We start from the raw sequence: 22,124 nt of genomic DNA on the forward strand, positions 1-22,124 counted from the left end.
AAAAAAAAAATATCTTTCTTTTTTAAAAGTATCCACAAAAATAGGAATGATTTAGTTGCTTTGTCCTGGAATAAACGTACTCAGTTTCTAAAGCTTTATTTAGAAGACAACGCAGTGTGTTTCCAGTACAAATGAGGAAACTCATAAATGGAGAGAAAACATACTGCAGATTGGAGTTGCAAAGCCAAACTGAGTAAAGGAGGAGAGCTTCCAGAAAAGATAGCGATCTTGAGCTCCTAGCTTCACTACTAACTAGCAATGAAACTTTAGTAAAACTATTATTTCTGAACCTCTATAATTTCCTCCTCTATAAATGTGGATGGTAGCAGTGTTCCTCATAGAAGATTGGGGGTTTTATATTCAAATATATTTAACATACAGCATTATGTTACGTTCAGGTATAGAATGTAGTCATTCAACATTTATATACCTAATGAAGTGAACATCACAATAAGTCTAGTAACCATCTGTCACTATACAAAGTTAGTTCAATATTATTGACTACGTTTCCTGTGCTGTATCTTACGTCTCTGTGACTTATTTTATAAGTGGAAATTTGTACCTCTATTCCCCTTCATCTCTGCCCACCACCACCACCACCACACCACCACCACCACCACTTTTCTTTCTGGTAATTTTTCATCAGCAGCTTGTTCTCTGTATCTATTAGTCTGTTTCTGTCTCATTTTGTTGTTCATTTGTTTTGGTTTTTAGATTTCATAAATAGCCTCTCTGTCATGCTAAGATTGTGTTAACCTTTAAAGGCATAATTCATATAATGGGCTTAGCACAGTGCCTGGAAGATTTGAAGTGGTTACTAAATGTTACTCTGGGCAGTTGGAGAAGGTCGTGGCAGATCTCATAGAAACTTGCTAAGAACATTAAATGCATCCTGTAGCTGCATGATTCCAGCTAAAGGAATTAAGCAGCCGAGAGGCAGGGCCAGATATTTCATGATGGATGACACTGCCAATTAAGACAAATATGGGTTGGAAGTGTGCAAACCAAAAGCAGAAATGGAGAGAAAAATATGGCCCCGTAGTACATTTAGCACATTGTTAAGGTTTCATATATTCTGATTAAGGATAAACTAAGGGATGCCAGATTATGGCAAAAACAATGTTGGAAAATTTAAATGCCAGGTCCTATATTTATAAAGTATCCCTTTTCTCAGTTACTCTTAAAAAATGAAATAAAATAAAAAAAAGGTTTTAGTAATCCCATAGCTTCCTTTAGGACCATTAGCATGATGAAGTCTTTTATCTGCAAATGTGCAAGGTTTCGTTTTTTAGCTGAAGTGAATAAAAAACTCTGCATGTCACTGAAGGTCAAGCTATTATTCTCCAAGGCCACAGAGAGATTCTGCTAGGAGTTGATATCTCTTTCTTATTCCAAACCTTCCATTCAGGGTCACACAGTCAATATTTTAATCTTGGGATATGAATCCAAAAGTTATATATGAATGCCATTTCTTTCCCACTAACCCATATGCTTAGGGCACAACCTTCCCCACAAGTTCTGACGGCAAACATTCAGTGATGATTGCCATGGGTAGCTGAGCCACAGCGTCATGTGACACTACTCATCTTTCCATTCCAGTGACTTTTGAAGTCAACAGCCAGGATGCCTTTAATTCTGGCTTTCACAATAGATGTGGATCTTTATCCTAATCATTAACCATTTTCCAGTTGTACCATATAATCTAATTAGCATAAGTATATAAATAAAGCTATGATTATATCTCAAGTGCCTTAATGTTGCCAAAAGAAGTTATGTGCCATGTATACATTCTTTTGGGAAAGCTCTACCCTACTTCATAAGAAGGGTAACAAAATATACCTATTACCTGGCCCATGTGGTTCTGTGGTTGAGTGTCAACTTATGAACCAGAAGGTCATGGTTCGATTCCCCGAGTTCCAGTCAGGGCACATGCCCTGGTTGAGGGCTCGATCCACAGCAGTGGACATGCAGGAGGAAGCAGATCAATGATTCTCTCTCATCGTTGATGTTTCTATCTCTCTCTTTCTCTCCCTTCTTATCTCTGAAATTAATAAAGGTATATTTAATTATATATATATATATATATATATATATATATATACATATATATACCTATTATGTGGATAAATACTAGTATAATATTCATTCTGTCATACAGATTTTTTAATGGGAGTTTTGGAGAGTTTAAGTAGCGTTTCTAAAGTCATCTTGATAAGTGTGGGATCCATCTTAGAGGATTCGTGCCCAGGGTTCTTTCTAATGCATTCTGATTTATTTTTTACTTATTTTAATATTTATTTGTTTATTTATTTATTATCTCAGCAGTTGAAGGTATTTGAGGAAATAATAATTTAAAGAACATATGCCATTGTAAATGTAATTGACGTTTTGGTCTATTTTCCAATTATTTGCTGCTAGCATATAAAATATAATTCATATTTTATTTTAGTTTTATAGAAATCTTCTTATCATATGAATTTGCTGAGTTCACTGATTATTTATAGAAGTTGTTTTGCAGAGGCCATGAGGTTTTCATAAGCAGTATCTCATGCACAAATAAAAATCATTTAATTTTTTTCCTTTCCATTTTTATACATTTTGTTTATCTTGCCTTTAAAAAAAAGTATGTATATGTGCATATTTATCTATCTGTCCATATATTTATCACAATTTATACATTCATCCATCGATGGCCACCTACGTCATTTCCATATCTTAGCTATTTTAAGTAGTGTTTTAATGAACATGGAGATGCAGGTATCTAAAATAAGTTTTAATTTTTAATTATCTTTCTTTGCTTGATTTCCAAAATTTAAATAATTTAAAAAAGTGTCACTCTATACTTTTTATTATTGCTTAGAACATATTTTTACCCAATGATTTATTTTCTTTTAGATTCTTAATTCTACATATATTAAAAAAAATAGATATGTATCCAATAATTAGCCATGTGAACAAAAAATAATCACAAGCATGCATTATTATTATTTTGGTAGACTCACCTGTTAATATTGCATAAAATAAAAACCAAAGCCATGGATTAAAATAATTGCATTAGAAAATTGTTATAATGATTAAAGAAGATATTTCTGTAATACCTTGCACAGTGCCTGGCATATGTAGGTGTTCACTAAATATAGAAAGGATCATTAATTTTATTGATTTCTCTTATTTCTTATGGCCATGAATTCCACTTCATCAAATTAAATAATTATACTGTTAGATGTTAAAATTATTTATTGACCTGTGCTATGATAAATAACCTAGCACACTTATACTACCCCCACCTCCCAAGATTAAGGAAGTTCCCCAGTGGAACAAAATGGTATATAGTTCTCCCAACTGGGTCTCTTATCCCTATTTTGTCACTTTCCCCTTATAAATACTTTTTAAAAATATATTTTTATTGATTTCAGAGATGAAAAGAGAAGGATAGAGAATAGAAACATCAATGATGAGACAGAATCATTGATTGGTTGCCTCCTGCATGATCCTGGGGATCAAGCCTGCAACCAGGGCATGTGCACTTGACCAGAATCAAACCTGGGACCCTTCAGTCCACAGGCCAATGCTCTATCCACTGAGCAAAACCAGCCGGAGCCCCTTTTAAATTCTTAATCCAATCATCAAGTTCTCTGATCTGCACTATCCTTATCAGAAAATGAGTCTAATAGTACGCTATGTTGTATTTCCTAGTACTTCAATTCTCAAAAGCTTAAAACAGTGCCCAATCACGTATAATCTTCCCACATTGAACTTCTGTCACTTTTATCCTGACCCACAAAAAAAACCACACAAGAACTTAGAAGTACCTTCATCTACCTTTAGCCTGGATTTCACTATCACATGCTTCACTCTCTGATGATGAAATCAACTCCAGAGAGAAAAAAAACCTGAGTGATGGTCTCTTTCCACTACCATCTCCCATTTCTTTAGAGTCTGCACCCTCAGTTCTTTGATGGGCATGGCTTTGATTCTATGGGGTTCTCATGATACCTAGCAGTGTTCCTCTTGGGGGATTAAACCAATGTCAGTGAAAGTGCTTTTGAAACTGAGAAGATTATGCCATAGGCAGGCGATGATGAAGCTATTGGTAATGTTGTAGCTAGTATTGTTTGGTCTTGGCTTTCTCTGGGTCTGAGTTAAAAATATAAGCTCACACTGCAACATAGGAACTAATTCTCATACTTTCTTGAGGGCAAGGACATGGATTCTAATAGTACACTGAAGCCAATTTCATGTCATCCCCAAAATTCCACCCCAGGTTAAAATTAGGTAGTGTATATTTTTCTGTCTCCTTTGAAGACTCAGCAGCATAACCTGTCTCTATCTCTGATATCATTATGAGGAAAGAAAGAGGATTTGATAACATCTTCAATAAGTCAGTATTGGCTGTTGTACACCATTCGATTTTCCCTTAGAAATGAGGTAATTTCCTGGGGGAAATACAACAAGATTTGCCTGGTTTTCTCTTAAATGATTCAAAAGTTTATTCTAAATAAATCTCTCTAGAGAAAACTCCAGCATGAAATCTTACCACCAAGGGATGGATTTGCTGTTATTATCCTGAAAAAAAATCCACTTACAAATAATAAATGCAATACCACAGAATTTTAAAGAATGACTGGGGAATTCTTGTTGTTATTGTTCAGTTCTTATAATCCTCAAATTTCTGTTTTTGTTTTTGTTTTGTTTTGTTTTTCCCCCCAGAAATATTCTCAGTGGCAGGGTCAGTCACTGCTGCTTACAAATGGGCTAAGCTCTGGGCAAAGCTCTGGGGTCCCTGCATCACTTTTGAGTTACTGCCAGCTTCATTGTACCAAGGCACATGTTGCCCAAGTCCTTACAAGCATTAGGCCATGACCAAAATCTCAGGGAAATGGTTCAGCTTCCTTCCCATGTAAGATATTTTATCAGTACTAACTACCTTCTCAACTGCTCAACCAATGAAGACTGCTCTGCTTTCTTTCACAATGTCCACGGAGGAGGGTACACTTTTGCCTTGTAATTATGAAAAAATCATTTTCAATGCCATTTTATAATTGGTATATTTGCTAGTGATTGTTATATGATTATGTATAATATCTCTAGTTCTCATAGTAATTATTAGCCCAGCCCACAGATGAAGACACTGAGACTTTCAGAAGAAAAATAACTTGCTCAGTGTCACAGAGTTAGTAAGTGGTCGAAGCAGTTTTCCAGAGTGGGTCTGTCTGTTCTCACATGTCCTTTTTCTATTATGTCATACAAACACTAAAAATCTCCTTTGTAAAATACTGCATTAGGACAGGGGCCTTTTGGTATCATTTGAGCATAAAATATATTTTAGAGAGAATTTTGAAAATATATCATTGCAATTATTCATGGTTTCCTGACACACCATATGTGTCCATGATTATATTAAGAGCTGAGGATGTAAAATTGAACCAGTCCTTAAGAATCTCATAGTTTAGTGAGGGGGAGGTAAAAGTCACATGTTCTCACTAAACTGTTATGTTAATCAGGATAGGTTAACTGCTATTACAAATTATGCCTCAAACACCAATAACTTAATGACATAAAAGCTCATGAAACAAATCACAGTGAAGTGTGGGTGCTTGATGGGGGCAGTCTCTGCTCTAATTGGTCATTCAATGTCCCTGGCTTCTTCCATATTTTAGTTCAACTTTCATGAAGAGCCCCAGACTCATCTTTATTCACCCACTGAATGAAGAATAAAAGCAATTATTTTGTATGGAATATTTATATCAGTTATCATTTCTGTTTATAATGCATCATGTAGAATAGCCATATGACCATATCTCAGTATAAGAAGGTGGACTGGGATATGGAATGTAGCTTTGTGCCAGAAAGAAGGGGACATAAATATTGGTGATCATCAGTAATTTCTGTCACACTTTTTATAGTATATTACAGTGAGAATTAGAGTATCAAGATTAGTTGAGCAACAATGGAGGGAGTACAGGGTTTTAGTTATAGAGAACATTCATTCATTCATTTATTTATTAAACACACAAGTTGAAGCACTTAATTTTCCAGGTAATTTTGTAGATATCAGGATTGCATGATTGAAAACAAAAACAAGACCTTTGTTCATATGGGATTTATGTTATGGCAAAGGAGCTAATACTAAACAAGAGGGCAAAAAATATCAGTTGGAGATTCATACTATGAAGCAAATAAAACAATGATGTGACAGAGTTACTGAAAGTCCACTTTAGACTAATGGATCAGGAAGTAACATATGCAAAGATTGAGGTGAAGGGTAGATGAAAACACAGCAGGTTCCAAAAATTTAGTTGTGACTGAAATATGCTATATGGAACTTAGAGAGTGATGATGGGAAATGGAGTGCATAGATATGTTAGGACCAGATCTTAAAGAAATTTAAATCCTAAGTTAAAGGGTTATTTTTTTTTTTAATTTATCCTCTAGACAAAGAATTCATTGCTACAGGGAACCACCCAATCAGATTTTGAAGAAAAAAAAAAAATCCACAGTTCCAAAGCAATTAGTTTGAAAGAGTTAAGCTTAGAAGAGGGGAGACCAAGCTAGTAAATAAGTATTAAAATGATGTACTGAGGAAGCAGTGTGGGTTTAGGAAAAAGGGGTGAGTGGAAGAGACATTTCTGGAATTAAATGGGCGGGATTTGTAGACTACCAATCTAAGCGATGAAGAAAGAAATCAACCACCTAGTTTTAATAACTACTGTTCTTATTAACTAGATAGATGATATATGATATTATAGGGGAGCTCCTGGGGCCATGTAGCAGAGGAATTTACTTTACTATTCACTTTTATCATTTCCTCATCTATTTTACATGGAAGTTTAGAATTCTCGAGAGCATTACAGCTGCACATTCATACCCAATTTTTATTCAGGAATTGTGTCTAATAACTTGAATACTCTTTCCATTCTACTGTGTCCTGGAGAAGTGATAATACAAAATGTATTATGTTCTTTTTATACTTTGTACACAACCTCTCATTTTGTCTTCATTATAAACTTTTGAAGTTGGTAATATGTTGTTGTTGTTTTTTTAGAAATAGGGAAACTGAGGCCCATAGAAATCCATGTCCTAAATCCCACAGTAAGGGTCTGATTTGGATCTGAACACAAGTCAGGTAGAAGAAAGGAGTACTGTCATTTGTAGCATCAAATGAAAAGAGATTAGACAATTTGCCTGAGTGCAGAGAACAACAGATCAAAATTCCAAAACTGATTTCCAGATTCCCTGTGTCTATGCTCTCTCCCTTGTATGACTTTTCAAATGCTCACTGGAAACAAATATAATAATAGAACCTGAGCTCACAGGTATTTGATTTTCATCCTTTATTATCATCACAGGAAATCAAATGCTTCAATGGTTATCTTATTTCTCACTTAAAATTCACTTAGATAAAAGCACTATTTAACTATGTATAAATGTTGTCAAACTATTCTCCAAAATGAGAATCTTACCTACACAGAAAGAGATTTGATAGTCTTGCAGGAAAAAAAAAAAATAGCTGAGGAGGTGTTTGACCCAGTCATTAATTTTAGTAGGAAATAAATTTTACAACCCAGATTTTGGGCAGACTTAAAAATAGTGAAATTACATACTTAAATAGGTAAGAAATGAGATTGTGTGGGCTACCAGAAAGAGGGCTAGAGTGAGAATTAGTGATCAAGGACTATAGAAACAGCTCTCCTGTATCTTCCCCACACCATTTATTTATTCACTAGAGGCCCATTGCAGGAAGATTCCTGCAAAAATAGGGCTTCCTCAGGCCTATTCCTGCAAGAATAGGGCTTCCTGAGACCGAGTGAAGCAGAGAAGGGAGCGAAGCCCGCCGAGGCAGGCTTTGCTCACTTCTCTGCTGCCTCACTCCCTCCCTTCTCCACTGCCTCTCTCCCTCCCATCTCCGCCACCTCAGCTCCCTCCCTTCTCCACTGCTTTGCTCCCTCCCATCTCTGCTGCCTTGTTCCCTCCCTTCTCCGGCACTTCTCTCCCTCCCTTCTCTGCTGCCTTGCTCCCTCCCAGGTCCACTGCTTCGGCTCCTTTTCCTTCTCTGCCGCTTTGTTCCTTTCTGCAGCCCCTGGCTTCCTTCTACACTGTGTTCAGTCTTCGCTCCCCACCTGTGTAGGCAAATTAACTGCCATCTTTGCTTGGTTAATTTGCATATTGCTCTGATTGGCTGGTGGGCATAGCGGAGGGATGTCCAATTTGCATGTTTCTCTTTTATTAGTGTAGATTCTCACTACTTGAATGCATATTCATTAACTAGGAACTATGGTAGGCCCTAGAGTAATAAAAGGATGAAAGTCATAGGTAACTTAAAATATATACAATTTATTTTAGGCAGTAAGTACACTAAAATCATAAATCCATCATTCATTCATTTTTTTTTTAATTCAACAAATATTTAATGAGTACCAGCTATGTTTTAGATACTGGGAATGCAATAGTACCCAAGAAATGTTAGTATCTCACCTTCACTGAGCACACATTTTTAGTGGGAATAATAGGCAATAAATAATCAAAAGATATATAACCTCAGGTCAGAGAGTGACAAATTATATAAAGAAAAATTGTGGGCTGATATTTTCGATAAAGTGGTGTTATGGTTAATTTTCTGTGCCAACTCGATTTGCTCATGTGGTGAAAGCTCATCTATCTGATGATGAGGAGAGGAGAGGAGAGGGGGAGAGGAGAAGGGAAGGTAAGGGAAGAGGAGAGGAGAGGAGAGGAGAGGAGAGGAGAGGAGAGGAGAGGAGAGGAGAGGAGAGGAGAGAAGAAGAGAAGAGAAGAGAAGAGAAGAGAAGAGAAGAGAAGAGAAGAGAAGAGAAGAGAAGAGAAGAGAAGAGAAGAATGTCATGTTAATGTTAAGTTAGGGATACTGGTTTTGAGGATATGGGAGTTCTGTGTATTGCACTTGCAACTTTTCTTATACATTTGAATTCTTTCACAATTAATTATTAAAACTTTTTAAAAATTGTGGCTCATTTGTCTTTGGAGTTAGAACTGAAATTAATTTCCATTTATATACAGATGGGTGACCCTAAACAAGTCACTTAATTTCTCAGCATCTTCACTTTTCTCATCTCAAAATTACTACATACTTTGATGCTTTTTTTTTTTAGAATTTAATGTAATATATCTAGAGAGTTACCTGGCACATGATAGATACCCAATTAAAAATGGCTCTTGTTACCATGGAAATAAAATGTGCTAATTACCAGAGAAATTTGCATTTTTTTCAGACATCAACATCAGCAGATAGCAGATAGTTGCTATCTAAAATATGAAGCATAAATTTCTACATTATAATTTCAGGAATATGAATAGTGGCATGGGAGAATGAAAGGATTTGACTCAGAACAACAGGTGTATAATGAGTATTGTCAAAGTTACAGGAACTGTGTTTGGGATCAGACATTCAGAGACAAAGAAAACATTCTTAATCCAAAAAAAGTTGCCAGGCTAGTAAATTAGAGAGCTAAAAAACACTTACACTGCTCTTGGTTCTCAACCTTCGGGCCCTTTAAATACAGTTCCTCATGTTATGACCCAACTATAAACCTATTTTTGTTGCTACTTCATAACTGTAATGTTGCTACTGTTATGAATCATAATGTAAATATCTGATATGCAGGATGGTCTTAGGTGACCCCTGTGAAAGGGTCATTCGACCTCCAAAGGGTTCGCGACCCACAGGTTGAGAACCACTGCTCTATAGTGTGAACTAAGATATGACAGAGGTAAACACAAGGTGTTGTAAAAATAAAAGTAAAGTCCACCTAATTCATTTGTTCGTAATGGTGACAGTGTAAGTGAATTATATGAATTTACTAGAAAAAACAGAAAAATCTGCAAGGAATTTTATAATCTAAATGTCTGTCTTATTTCTACTGACACTAAAATATGTTTCTCCCATATCCATGGAATTTGAGTAAATTATCTTTAAAAAAATGTTTAGTTGTCCTCTTAAGCAACTTCTTAAGGACAACTAAAAGAGCCCTGTAGATATAAGCAATGCTTTCACCTAATATATCAATTAAAATGAAGATCATTGTTTAAGAAGTGCCTAAAATATCTGTTTTCTAAATTAAACTCTTACTTTGTTTTTTTCTTACTATTTTCTCTGAACATTGTTTAAAACACTTGGCTCATAATTTGTTTAGAAACTCTGCCCAAATGCCTCGTATGTCACAGACACTATCTGGGACACTAGAAGTAGAACAATGCACAAGATTAATGAAATATGCATTCAAGAGGATCAGATCTTTGCAGGGGTTGGAAATAAGGTAGTATAGACAATAAGTAAATAAATGGACAAGACAATTTCAGATAGTGATGGAAGTCAGATTTAAAATAAAACAGCATGGCATAATATGAAATGACTCAGTACCTAATGCAATCTAGCTAAGGAAGAACACTGTAATAAAGGGAAACCTGACTGCAGTGGGTGGGCCATGTAGGCATCGGGGAGCTAGGTATCCTGAGCAGAAGAATAGCAAGAACAAAAGCCATAATGAAGAAAGATTTTGGAGTGTTAAAAAAAAAGAAAAAAAAATGAGGGAGAATAGGACCAATATGGATGAAGTATAACAAGGAATGGGGAATTATTGAAGGTTTTATGAGTGATAATGATGCTTGGAATAGGATGGTGGCACTGAAGATGGGCAGCAATAGATATATTAAAACATTTATTTTGGAAATTATCAATTCAATGGTGGCATTTACCTGTTATGCACTTTAATTTCCACTTAATGCCAAGTGACTTGACACTCCTCAGAATGACTTTATGTTTTTCATAACTCATTTGTTTCTAAAGGCCATGGTTCTCTGCTTCCAGATCTTTCTCTGGGATATATATCTACTTTCCAGTTAGTAAGCCACATATTATAGAATATCTTATTGTGAAGTCTTTTCCAAGCCTCTCCTTTTCTAATCAGAATAAATCACTTTTTCCTCTTTATATTTTTCTTCATGCCAATCTTAAGTCTTACACTATATTCTCTCCCCTGCTAGGCTAAACTTCTTAAGGGAAAAGTCATCTCATGCAGCTTTGCAACCTATCACTTTGCAGCCAGTAGGACACAAGAACAGTCTATTGAATTAAATTAGAAGCTCATAGAAGGAATGACATCACTAATGGTCTCCACTAGTGGAGACCGACTCCTACACTCCACTTCTTCATGCACCACTCTGTTCTCAGTCTTTTGTCTTTTGGTTTTGACAACCATGGATTTTCTAAATCTACTCTACAAAATCATAAGTGATCTCATAATAATATTTTTTTTAATTAATGATTTAACACATTACCACAAAATTAAGTGGCTTAAAACAACATACATTTATTATCTCATACTCCTGGAGGTCAGAAGTAAAAAAAAAAAAAAAAAAATCAGTCTTTGCTTTCACTTTAATATTTAATCAATAAACATCACTCCCTACTTTGTGAGGCTTACTCTTCCCCTGGCCTTCATGACATAGCCCAGGTCTTCTTAGTAGATAATTTCACCCCACTTCTTTGTAAGTTGCTTTTCATCCTTTAGCATGAGAAAGGTCAATCGCCATAAAATTTTCTCTGTTAACTACTTGTATAAAGATCATGTCAATAAATATTTGACAATTAAGTATGCTAATAATAACTGACTCTATAGTGAGAGTCAAGCACTCACCTAAATGTTTCACATATATAAATGCATTTAATTCATGCAATAATCCTATGAGTTAGTTGGGTCATTAATTGTATTTGGTAAAACAAACAAACAGACAAACAAAGGCTAAGGTTGTGTTACTTGCCCGAAACCAACAGTTAATAATCAGAAACAGTAGATTCTATACTTGGAGTATGGTTCCAGAGCCTGGGCAAACTGTACCATGCTTCCTTCCTTTGCAAATGGATTGGGTTCATCAACTACTGAGTCTTCATACCACTGACTGCAGAGTTACAACTCTAGTTTGAATCTGTCCCCTAGTTCCCAAACCCACCCAACTACCTCCTGTGTTCAGTGTTTGCAATTGGATCCTCTTTAAATTCAAATTGCACCAATAATTATCATGACAAATAATGAAATAAAATTCTGGGCAAGTGGGAGCACTTTAAGATACAAAATGTAAACTGGGTCATGGAATATGGAGTTGGCAAAGCAATGGAGACACAGTTTCTTCTGATGCCTCTTATAAAGTATAGAGGAGGGTCTGAGAGCTTAAGCAACACTTGTGGGAATGCACAATATTTAGTGTCCAGGCTGCTTCTCAAACTCTGATAAATCTGTAAAGCTATGCCTGATCCCCGAAAAAGAATATAATTGCATCTTCCTTTGAACCCTTGTTGCACTTTCTCTCCTATAGTTCTTATGGTGAAGGCTTGATCTTACCTTGTGGGGAAGAAAAAAGAAACTGTGAAAGCAGCATGGCAGTGCAAAGCACAGTGGCTAAAAAGAAGAAGACAGTGCAAACATAATCCAGGGAGGTGTCAAAACCTGGGGAGCCCTTTCTTAGTGATTGGATAAGGACCTAGTTTTGCCACTCTGAGGTGATTGCAGTTAGGTAGTCTCTGGTTTTGGATCATCTGTCTGTCTGTCACTAAGAATGTCACTAGAGGTTCTTACTCCTGAGCAATAACTGCCATGAATGATCCCCCACTCCACCGCCAGGATGCTGCCCACCTGCAGGGCCCAGGAGTTTGTGGACAGCCACCTGAAGCCTGGGAGGGTGGCAGTGTTCATCAAGCCCATCTTCCCCTACTGCAGACAGTCTGAGGAGCTCCTCTGCCAGTATCCCTTCAAAAGAGTCATTGGTATTTGTTGATATCACAGTCAGCAGGAACACAGAGAGGGTTCAAGATTATTTGCAACATCTCACAGGAGCTAGAAGAGTACCTTTAATGTTTATTGGTAAAGAGTGTATAGGTGGATTCAATGATCTAGAGACAAGGATAAAAGTGGGAACTGATGGTGTGGCTAATAGAAATTAAAGCTCTACAGCTGGAATTACATAGCAGACCCAGGCTGATGTCTCCCTTGAGAGCTGGATGGCATTGTGAACGGTGGCAGCATTTCTGGTGGTTGGATCTGGGACAACCTTTACTCAGAAACTGATTACTTAAATCTTCTGAAATATCTAAACCAAAAAATGGGAGAGTTCTCAACAAAAACAGGTTTTTCTCCTTTCGGCTCTATTGAAAGTGGACCCACTTGCCACAAACCATAGGTCTGAGATGGTGGATGGATATCTTGGGTTTCTTCTGGATTTGCCCTTGGGTTTCAATAGACTGTGACAAGTGATGGCTCAGGATTCCCTTATTGACCCCAAAAGATTCTTTATCTTTTGCACGTGGTTCTTACTATTATTCGTGTCCAGGACTCCTACGTCTAAGCCAGTGTTTCCCAACCAGTTTATCCCAGGCCCCCTAGGATGAATTGATAGTTAATTTTATGCTACTGCCTGGAAATTATTTTGTGGAGTTTGAATTTATCGTTTGTATTTTGAAATCAATAGGTATTTCGAATGTGCTTTTCTAAACTCCATGTGTCTCCCCTACCCTATCTTGAGAATCACTGCTCTGAACTCATGTTCCTTAACCTTGACAACTCACAGACGTCATAGGAAATGCTCAACAATTCTGGAAAGGTCCTGAGGACCAATATGAGAAATGCCTCATGAGAAGTTAAGCACAGTGGGTCTTTACTTGGTTTACATGGCTCAGAGATATACGTGCAGATGCTGTGATCCTGTGGCAACACTGTTTTGTGAGATGATCATGCAGGTACTCCCACACAAGTGTGTATGAATTTGTTTAGATAATGAACAAAAGTTAAATTTGAAATATTACCATAAAAAAACTTGCAACCCTCCTCTCCCAAGAATGTCTGTGAAAGTAGTTCTATTTGAGAAACACTGTCTTAAATGATTTTATCACATTTTATCCCAAACTCTATGAAAACTTAAGAATCCTTCATTATGAAGTTAGTTCTAGAATTACAAGATTAACAACTTCCTTTTGCAGTCTCTAGGGTGAAAGGTTAATATTTTTCTGGTAATAAAAAAGCAATCATAGATGACTGACTTTTTTTTGTCCAATTCTCTTCTATGTTCTCAAGTCCTTAAGGAATGATACTAATGTGAATGCATCAGTTTGAAGCTTTATTCATATCTGTCCCCTGCCATTATAAATAAAAGTACATACTATTCACTGAAAAAAAAAGGTCACTAGACATATCATTGATATACTATATGTTTTCCAGGTATCAATTAAATCTAAGTAGTGCTCCAGTTATGTAGTGGAACCGGGGAATTAGTATACTTAAGGCATACAAGAACTAAACAAGACTGAAATATAAAGGGGCAATTTGAATTTAAGGTAGAGGTAAGTAGCTCTCTTGCGAGAAAACAGGCACTATGTTTTTGATAGTAGAGGAATACAGGGTGTGGCAAAAGTAAGTTTACAGCACAAAAGTATGTTCATAGTGGTTTGTATGGAAAATAATATAATGATTAAATGATAATAATACAAGAACAAACTGCATTTCATGTGCTCACAATATAAACTTACTTTTGCCTCACACTCTGTTAGATCCTATCATTTGCTGAGATGAGACTGCAATTTACAAGTGTTATTAAAAGTTTACAAATGCCTAATTAAAAATGAACAAAATATCTGAATAAACATTTAACAAAAGAAGATATTCAAATGGCTCATAAACATATGAAAGTATATCAATATTATTAATCATCAGGAAAATGCAAATTAAAACTATAGTAACATAGCACTTACCCACTAGGATGAAGATAATAAAAAAGTCAGATAATAAGAAGTGTTGGAAAGAGTGTGGAGAAATTGGTGCCTTCATTGCTGGTGGGAATGTAAGTGGTGTAACTGCTTTGACTTCCTTTGCCACGGTCTTACAAAGTTAAATATAAATTTACCATATAACCCAGCAATTCCACTCCTAGAAATCTACCCAAGAGAATGAAAGCACACAAACACTTACTTGTATGTGAATGTTCATATAAATGTGATTCACAATAATTAAAAACTGAAAAAAAACGCGAATGTCCATCAATTTGTAAATAGATTTAAAAATGTGTCTTATCACATAATGAAATATTATTCATCAAGAAAAAGGAAACCATGATATGTTCTAAACATGAGTGAACTTCAAAAGTATCTCTGCTAAGTACAAAAAGCTAGACATAAGACTAGATGCTGCATGATTCCCTTTATATTAAAAGTCTAAAAACATCAAAACTATAAAGACTAAAAGTAGATTAGTGGCTTCCTGAGGCTGAGGATAAGAACAATATTAGCTTCAAAGTGCAAGGGAGATATTTTTATAGTAAGAAAAATGTTCTAAGATTAGATTATACTAACAGTTGCAAAACTGAATTAACTAAAAATCATTTAATTATAGGGCATACTAGAGTCTCAGCCACCAGGCACAGAACTGGATGTGTCTGGGAGTGGCCTGGTTTCCTGAAGATTCTAAAATCATTATCGGCAGGAGAATGAAAGCCCTACTTTGGCCCTGAAGGACTGAGTACTTCATCCTCTATAATTTCTCTGTGGGATCCTGCGGAAGCACCCTGTATTGTAAGGAATAATTATGTTGCCAAAAATTAGTTTCTTTGATGACTAGTCTGGTATGCACATGTAATAACCTCATAGTAAAGCATATGAAGTTGAAAGAGATTCACTTTACTAGTATACTCACAAATAAAAAGAGAGGAAGATTGGACAAGTCTTGCAGGGAGTCATACAGGAGGAGAGCCAAGGGAGCAGGTCCACAAAGCAGTGGGAAGCTAAGAATGAAGACCCTTGAGCAAGTGCTTTATTGGAGGCCAGATTGGACTATACAAACAAACATTGTGAAGGGGATTTCATTGGTGCTTGAATGACACTAGGTCACAGTTAGCAGAGGACAGGCAGGGGGTGCCCTGACTGTGAAAATGTTGAGGCATCAGGAAAATAGAAAGTTTTAAAAACTTACAATGCACACCTTTTGTTGAACCTTGCCTGACATCTCACCTTTGCTTGACTTGTCCTTCCTTGGCAACGCTTGCTCTACCCCCTTACTGGTTTCTCCCAGGAGCATTTTCTAAATACATCATTTGCCTAAGAATCTATGTGTGTGACTCTACTTTGGGGAACCTGACTTAAGGCACATCCTGTGTCCTACTCACCTCTCATCAGTGCCCAGGGCTGCAGACCCCCGAGGAGTCACCATGGCTGCAGGTCAGCCTATACCTTCTCCCTGCCACCACGCTGAACACACCTGGCTCTGCCACTCTGCCTCAAGATGGGCCTGTAGTCCTCATATTAGCAAAATAGTAGGACCTCATTTTGCCTGATCACCTTGAGAAGCCTAGTTAATATGACTGTACCCTGGGTGGTTGTGATGGTCTGGGGAGAGGGGTGGGGACAAGTGAGCTGGTCTGGATTCTATTTATAGATACCAAAGGGAGAGTCTTGGTCAATCCTTGGAATTCTACCTGTCCAGGTGAAAGCTCAAAGAAGGGAAATGCAAGACACACAGGGAGAACTGTCTGCTATCTCACATTGAGCCTGGATTTCTTCTTATTAACTGGAAAAGGTGTGGACTTATATTTTACTTCCACATGCAAAATTCTGGTTCTAACTTTAAAGGAACAATAGGTGCAACTTTGCTATCATAAGCCAAAGTGAAATGCTTTGCATAATAATTTATATGATGAATTTCCAGAGTGATTTAATAGTTTTATATTATTAAAGGAATTTAGATGTCATCAAAATTGTGAAAGAAAGAAACCTAGATCTCTAGGCAGGTACCCAAATTATACCATCAGTGTAATCAACCTGAAAGCATTGGGGAGAAAAATGTCCAAAAATACAATTTTGAAGATGTCTTTAAAAATCTAAATTTTCCCAAATGTGAAGCATTTTTTTTTTGAGAAAAGTATCTATAGACAAGTGTATTTATAGACTAAGTTTCTAAACTGCTCCTTTTTATTAATAAAATTAAAAAGTTAATCAACATAATGTCAGTTGTATCAATATTTTTTCTTTCCTGCCCCCCCCCCTTTCTTTCGTTTTGGATCCCTATGGTAACAAAAACTGACTTGGTCAAAGCCTGTCCCTAAAACATCTCATTTTTAGGCTTAGATAAAGGTTATACAAAATGCTAAGGTGTTTCTTTTTAATCATTTCCTCATCCTCAGAGACAGTCTGGGGACTATCAGAAGTATGAAAAGTTCATGCTTATCAAAGAACATTTGTGACAATTACTGAAAATGATTTTTCCAGAAATTAAAACAAAATTATTTTCCTCTCCCCATTCTCCCCCAAATGACAATCATGTGTGACTATTACTCATGTCAAAATATATTTTCTCACCAAGAAGAAGACTAGTAAAAAGGCTCTGTCAGTTTCCCTTTGTTCTCTATTTACAGTTATGAGAGAAAAATGATTTATGATTACTATAATTATATCTCTCCATAGGAGAGCTGTACTAATTACATAATTTTAGGCATTTTTTTTTTCTTTCTTTTCACAGGCACTTAGTTAATCTATATTGAAGTGTATTTAGCAATTTTGTATGCAGTTACTTTTAAAACCTGCCTGTGGGTCACAGATTGAGTGGCCAAGGATCACTAATGTCTCTAATCTGTTCATCATGTGCTTAAGTTATGGTCTGGGCCTACATATTCACAACCATGATATAAAGAATTTCTCTAGAGAGATAGAATCTTCATTGGTGTTTTCAGGGAGTCTAGAGGAAATGAATGTAGAGCAAAATGTTTTATAATCTGTAGTTACATTATAATGTCTGTAGTTAGACTATAATGGTGATGAACCTTAGGAGTCAGCCTGGGATGTATTAGATAAATTAGTATTACCAGTAATCTAGTTCTTTCATATTATGTGTTTACTAGTATGTCACACTGAAAACTCTCTCTCTCTCTCTCTCTCTCTCTCTCTCCCTCCCTCCCTCCCTCCCTCCCTCTGTTTTATGGTTTCATTGTTATTGCCTTCTCTACTCAAAAACTGCTAGTGGCCATAGAGATAATAGAATATTGTTTCAAATTTAAAATTTCCTTGAAATGAAATTTCGTGGTGTTTGCTTTAAATAATATTGAAAAGGGAGCACTACTTTCCTATGATAGTTATTTAAAGCATAGAATTTAGAAAAGTAGTGATTCAATTCAATTTCACATCAATTGAGTTCCCAACATAGGTACCACTTTATTATGGGTATTAGTTGAATGGTCTGTAGAAAGGGCTAGAGAAGGAAGAACACGAATGAGGAAGACAGTGTTAAATCTCTGCTCATTTACAGTCTAGTGGGGCAACACTAACACTCTACAAAATAATTCAAACATATATATCACTCAAACTTTCAAAATTACTTTCTCATTTGTCATGTTTATTGCCCTCTCAAGGGCTCTGAGTAATAGGCAAGAACTTGCTATTCTGATCCCCCCCCCAATTTACATTTAAAAATGGGGTGGTGATGGTGAGAGAAGTTAAATGAGCTGCTTAAGTCACTCTGCAGAACCAGGATGGAACCAAGACTGACAACTCCTATCATTCCAAAGGTTGTAGAATCGTGTAGAGGACTTAGCACACTTGGACTGTTCAGTCTCAGACACTCCTTTCTATCTTAGAGTAGAAATCTCTCATCATTCCTTTATTCTCTCTCTCAGCAGGCAGGACCTTCAGAGAAACATAAGGAGCACTGGATCAGAGTGGTGAGAACTATCTTTGATTAATGAAACTAATGAGAAGATATTTTAGTAAAAAACACAAAGTTTGATTATTAACCAAGTTAACACCGTCAGGTGGGCCTTACAATGAAAGAAGCTACCCCGTTGGGAAGTTAGCTAAGGATCTGCATGATAAATGATATAGTGGGTTGAATAGGTCCCTGAAAATTCTTGCCCACCTGGAACCTCACAATGAGGCCTTACTTGCAAGCCAGATTTTTGAAGATGTAATGTGGATTAGGATGAACCTTCGATCTAATGACTTGTGTCCTTATAAGAAGAAGATAGGACATACAGAGACACACACATAGGGAGAGATAAAGGCCAAATAATGATGGAGGCAGAGATGAGAGTGAACCAACTACAAGACAAAGAATGCATAGGATTGCTGGGAACCACTAGAATCTAGAAAGAGGCAAGGAAGGATCTTCCCCAGAACCTTCGGAGGGAGCATGGCCCAGCTTGTTTTTAGATTTCTAGCTTACAGAACTGTGAGAGAATAAATGTCTGTTGTTTTAAGCAACCCAGATTTTGACATCCCATTATGGCTGCCCCAGGAAATTAATACACATGGAGACCTAGAAGAAAGAACAGCAGCAATATCCTCCCCCTGAAATTAAGAAGGTATACTTACCTCAGGAAAACTATTGGGAGGAAAAGAGAGTGTTTGTTTGCAAAGCAGGTGGTAGGGAGGGTTGTCAAGAAAAGAGACTTTATCAGATGACTGTAATATTCAAGCTATAATTTATCAGTTTACATGTCTTGTCTCTATTGATTCTCACCACAATTCTATGACCTAAGTATTATACCATTTTTAAATCAATGCTTCAATAGCCTAGATGTCTAGCTCAAAGTCACAAAATAATAAGTGATAAAATCAGGAACCAAATCCCCAAAGACAAACAGGTGTTCTTTGCTTTTAAGTCTGTAATAAAATACCCTCCAAGAATATAGTAAATATCTCTTCTCTTGATACTTTTTTAACTAGGCAGGACACACTAATAGGGAGCTCTCAGGAGAAATAGTCTTCTCTGGGCAGAAGATGGAATTGGGTAGCCTAAAAAGTCTTTTCCAAGTCTAATTATTCTCACTCTGTGCAAGGCACTGACTAAATTAAAGTTCATTATCATTTTATTCTAAAAATTAACTGAAAAACAAGATTGATTGACATTTTGGAGGTATTCAACATTTATATGCAGGAACATTAGGACACCTCAAATATACTTTAGAACAGAAGCTTTTCTTAAGATAGTTATTAGTGTGTGTGAGTGTGTGTGTGTGTGTGTGTGTGTGTGTGTGTGTTTTCAATGAAATACTCTGTACAAAAACCTATGCTTTCTAAAATGCCATATGGCTACTCTTTCTATATTGATGACTTTGGTATACTCAAGATCATGTAGGCAATGTGCAGTCTTCTTCACCTGGAAGAGAAAAGAAATATTGTGCACCTTACCCAAGTTCCTCTGTGTTCACATACAAAATCTGGCTCATTTTCTTTGCCTTTCAAATGTACTGATTCTGACCTTTATTCACAATAAATAATAAGAATACTATAAATTATGATTATAGTTGAAAGGAACTTGAGGCACTTTGTCTCCCCTGATGTACACCACACCACATAGTGCTCATGTTTCAAAAAAGAAAGCATCTAACAATGAAAGTGCCTGCACAAAAGCACAGGTGATGGGAGTCAGGGTTGAATTCATAGTTTTGCAATGTTACTTCAATCCTTTAAAAAAAGATTATCCCTCCATCTTTTTTCATTGCTTTTTTTCTGTCTTTTTTTATTGATTAAGGTATTACATATGTATCCTCCCCCCCCCCATTGTTCCCCACCCCTCACTCATGCCCTAACCCCCCTGGTATCTGTGGCCATTGGTTAGGCTTATATGCATGCATACAAGTCCTTTGGTTGATCTCTCCCGCTTACCCCCACCCTCCCTTACTTTCCCTCTGAGGTTTGACCATCTGATTGATGCTTCTCTGTTTCTGGATCTGTTTTTGTTCACCAGTTTATGTTGTTTATTATAAGAAAAAAATCACACAAGCACAGAGAGTCCCAAACAAGATGAATCCCATTGCTTTTTAAAGAGAGTAGAAGGGAGGGAGGGATGTGTAAGAGATGCTGGTTGCCACCCGCACACACCTAGACCAGGGCCAGGGATTGAATCTGCAATCCAGGTGCTTGCCCTTAACCAGGAATTGAACCCATGACCATTTGGTGCAAAGGCTTACACTCTAACCAGTGAACCACCAGCCAGAGCTATCCCTTCGTTTTAATTAGGATAAATGTAATGCTTACATTGAACACATCTATGCTGAAAAATAAAGGTGAAAAACAAAATAAACAGAAAAATTATGAAGGCTGCAAAGATTTTATCCCTCCTTGGTATCTTAAGCATGTAGAACTCCTATAAGAGGAAATATATCCCAAGATATATAGATGCTTTTAAGACTTATCTTCTAAAGGAGAGATATCTCTCTCACCTGTTATCCAGGATAATGATGTTTTGCAAAGATAGTTTTTGTTCACTTAGATTAAATAACCAGTATCATTAATTCCTGAATAATGACTGAAGTAAATTTGCTTCTTGTGACACTTTAAAGTCAATAAAATAATTAATTGTAAAGCTGAAACCGGTTTGGCTCAGTGGATGGAGCATCGGCCTGCAGACTGGAAGGTCCCAGGTTCGATTCCAGTCAAGGGCATGTACCTGGGTTGCGGGCACATCCCCAGTGGGAGATGTGCAGGAGGCAGCAGATCAATGTTTCTCTCTCATCGATGTTTCTAACTTTCTATCTCTCTCCCTTCCTCTCTGTGAAAAATCAATAAAATATAAAAAAATAATTAATTGTAAAATTGATATCTGTCCCTGCCCTTTACCTAAAATATCTAAGTTGGCATACTTCAAGTGTGCTTTGGACACACATTTCAGATTCCTGCCCACTAAAATGTGAGTCCTTTCCTCGGGATCAGTGGAACATTTTCTGTGCTGACCCAACCGATCTTCAGATTAAGGAAGATTAAGCCATTATTTCAAGAACCATCCTTTTTTTCCTCATTTATCTTCCAGCACCAATATATTTCAACAGCCTGAATATGTCACATATGCTGGTTCTGTCCATCTCCTCTGCCCCCATCCTCATTCAAGCCACTGTCTCTCTCATGGAACTCTGGAACATGTCTCTAAAATTTTGTTTGTCATCTGTCTTCCACAATACTGTCAGGACCATCTCTCTAAAGCTCAACTATGATCACATCATTCAATTGGCTAAAATCCTTCAGTAGCTTCCTTCCAAGTGCTCTCTGGATAAAGTCCATGCTCTCTAATATAGTGTACAGGTCCCTTGGTGATCTCGGCCTAGTCCCACCTCCCTCTTTTCCATCC

This window comes from Myotis myotis, unplaced genomic scaffold (assembly GCF_014108235.1).
Source record: "Myotis myotis isolate mMyoMyo1 unplaced genomic scaffold, mMyoMyo1.p scaffold_m19_p_10, whole genome shotgun sequence".
NCBI classification, from domain to species: Eukaryota; Metazoa; Chordata; class Mammalia; order Chiroptera; family Vespertilionidae; genus Myotis; species Myotis myotis.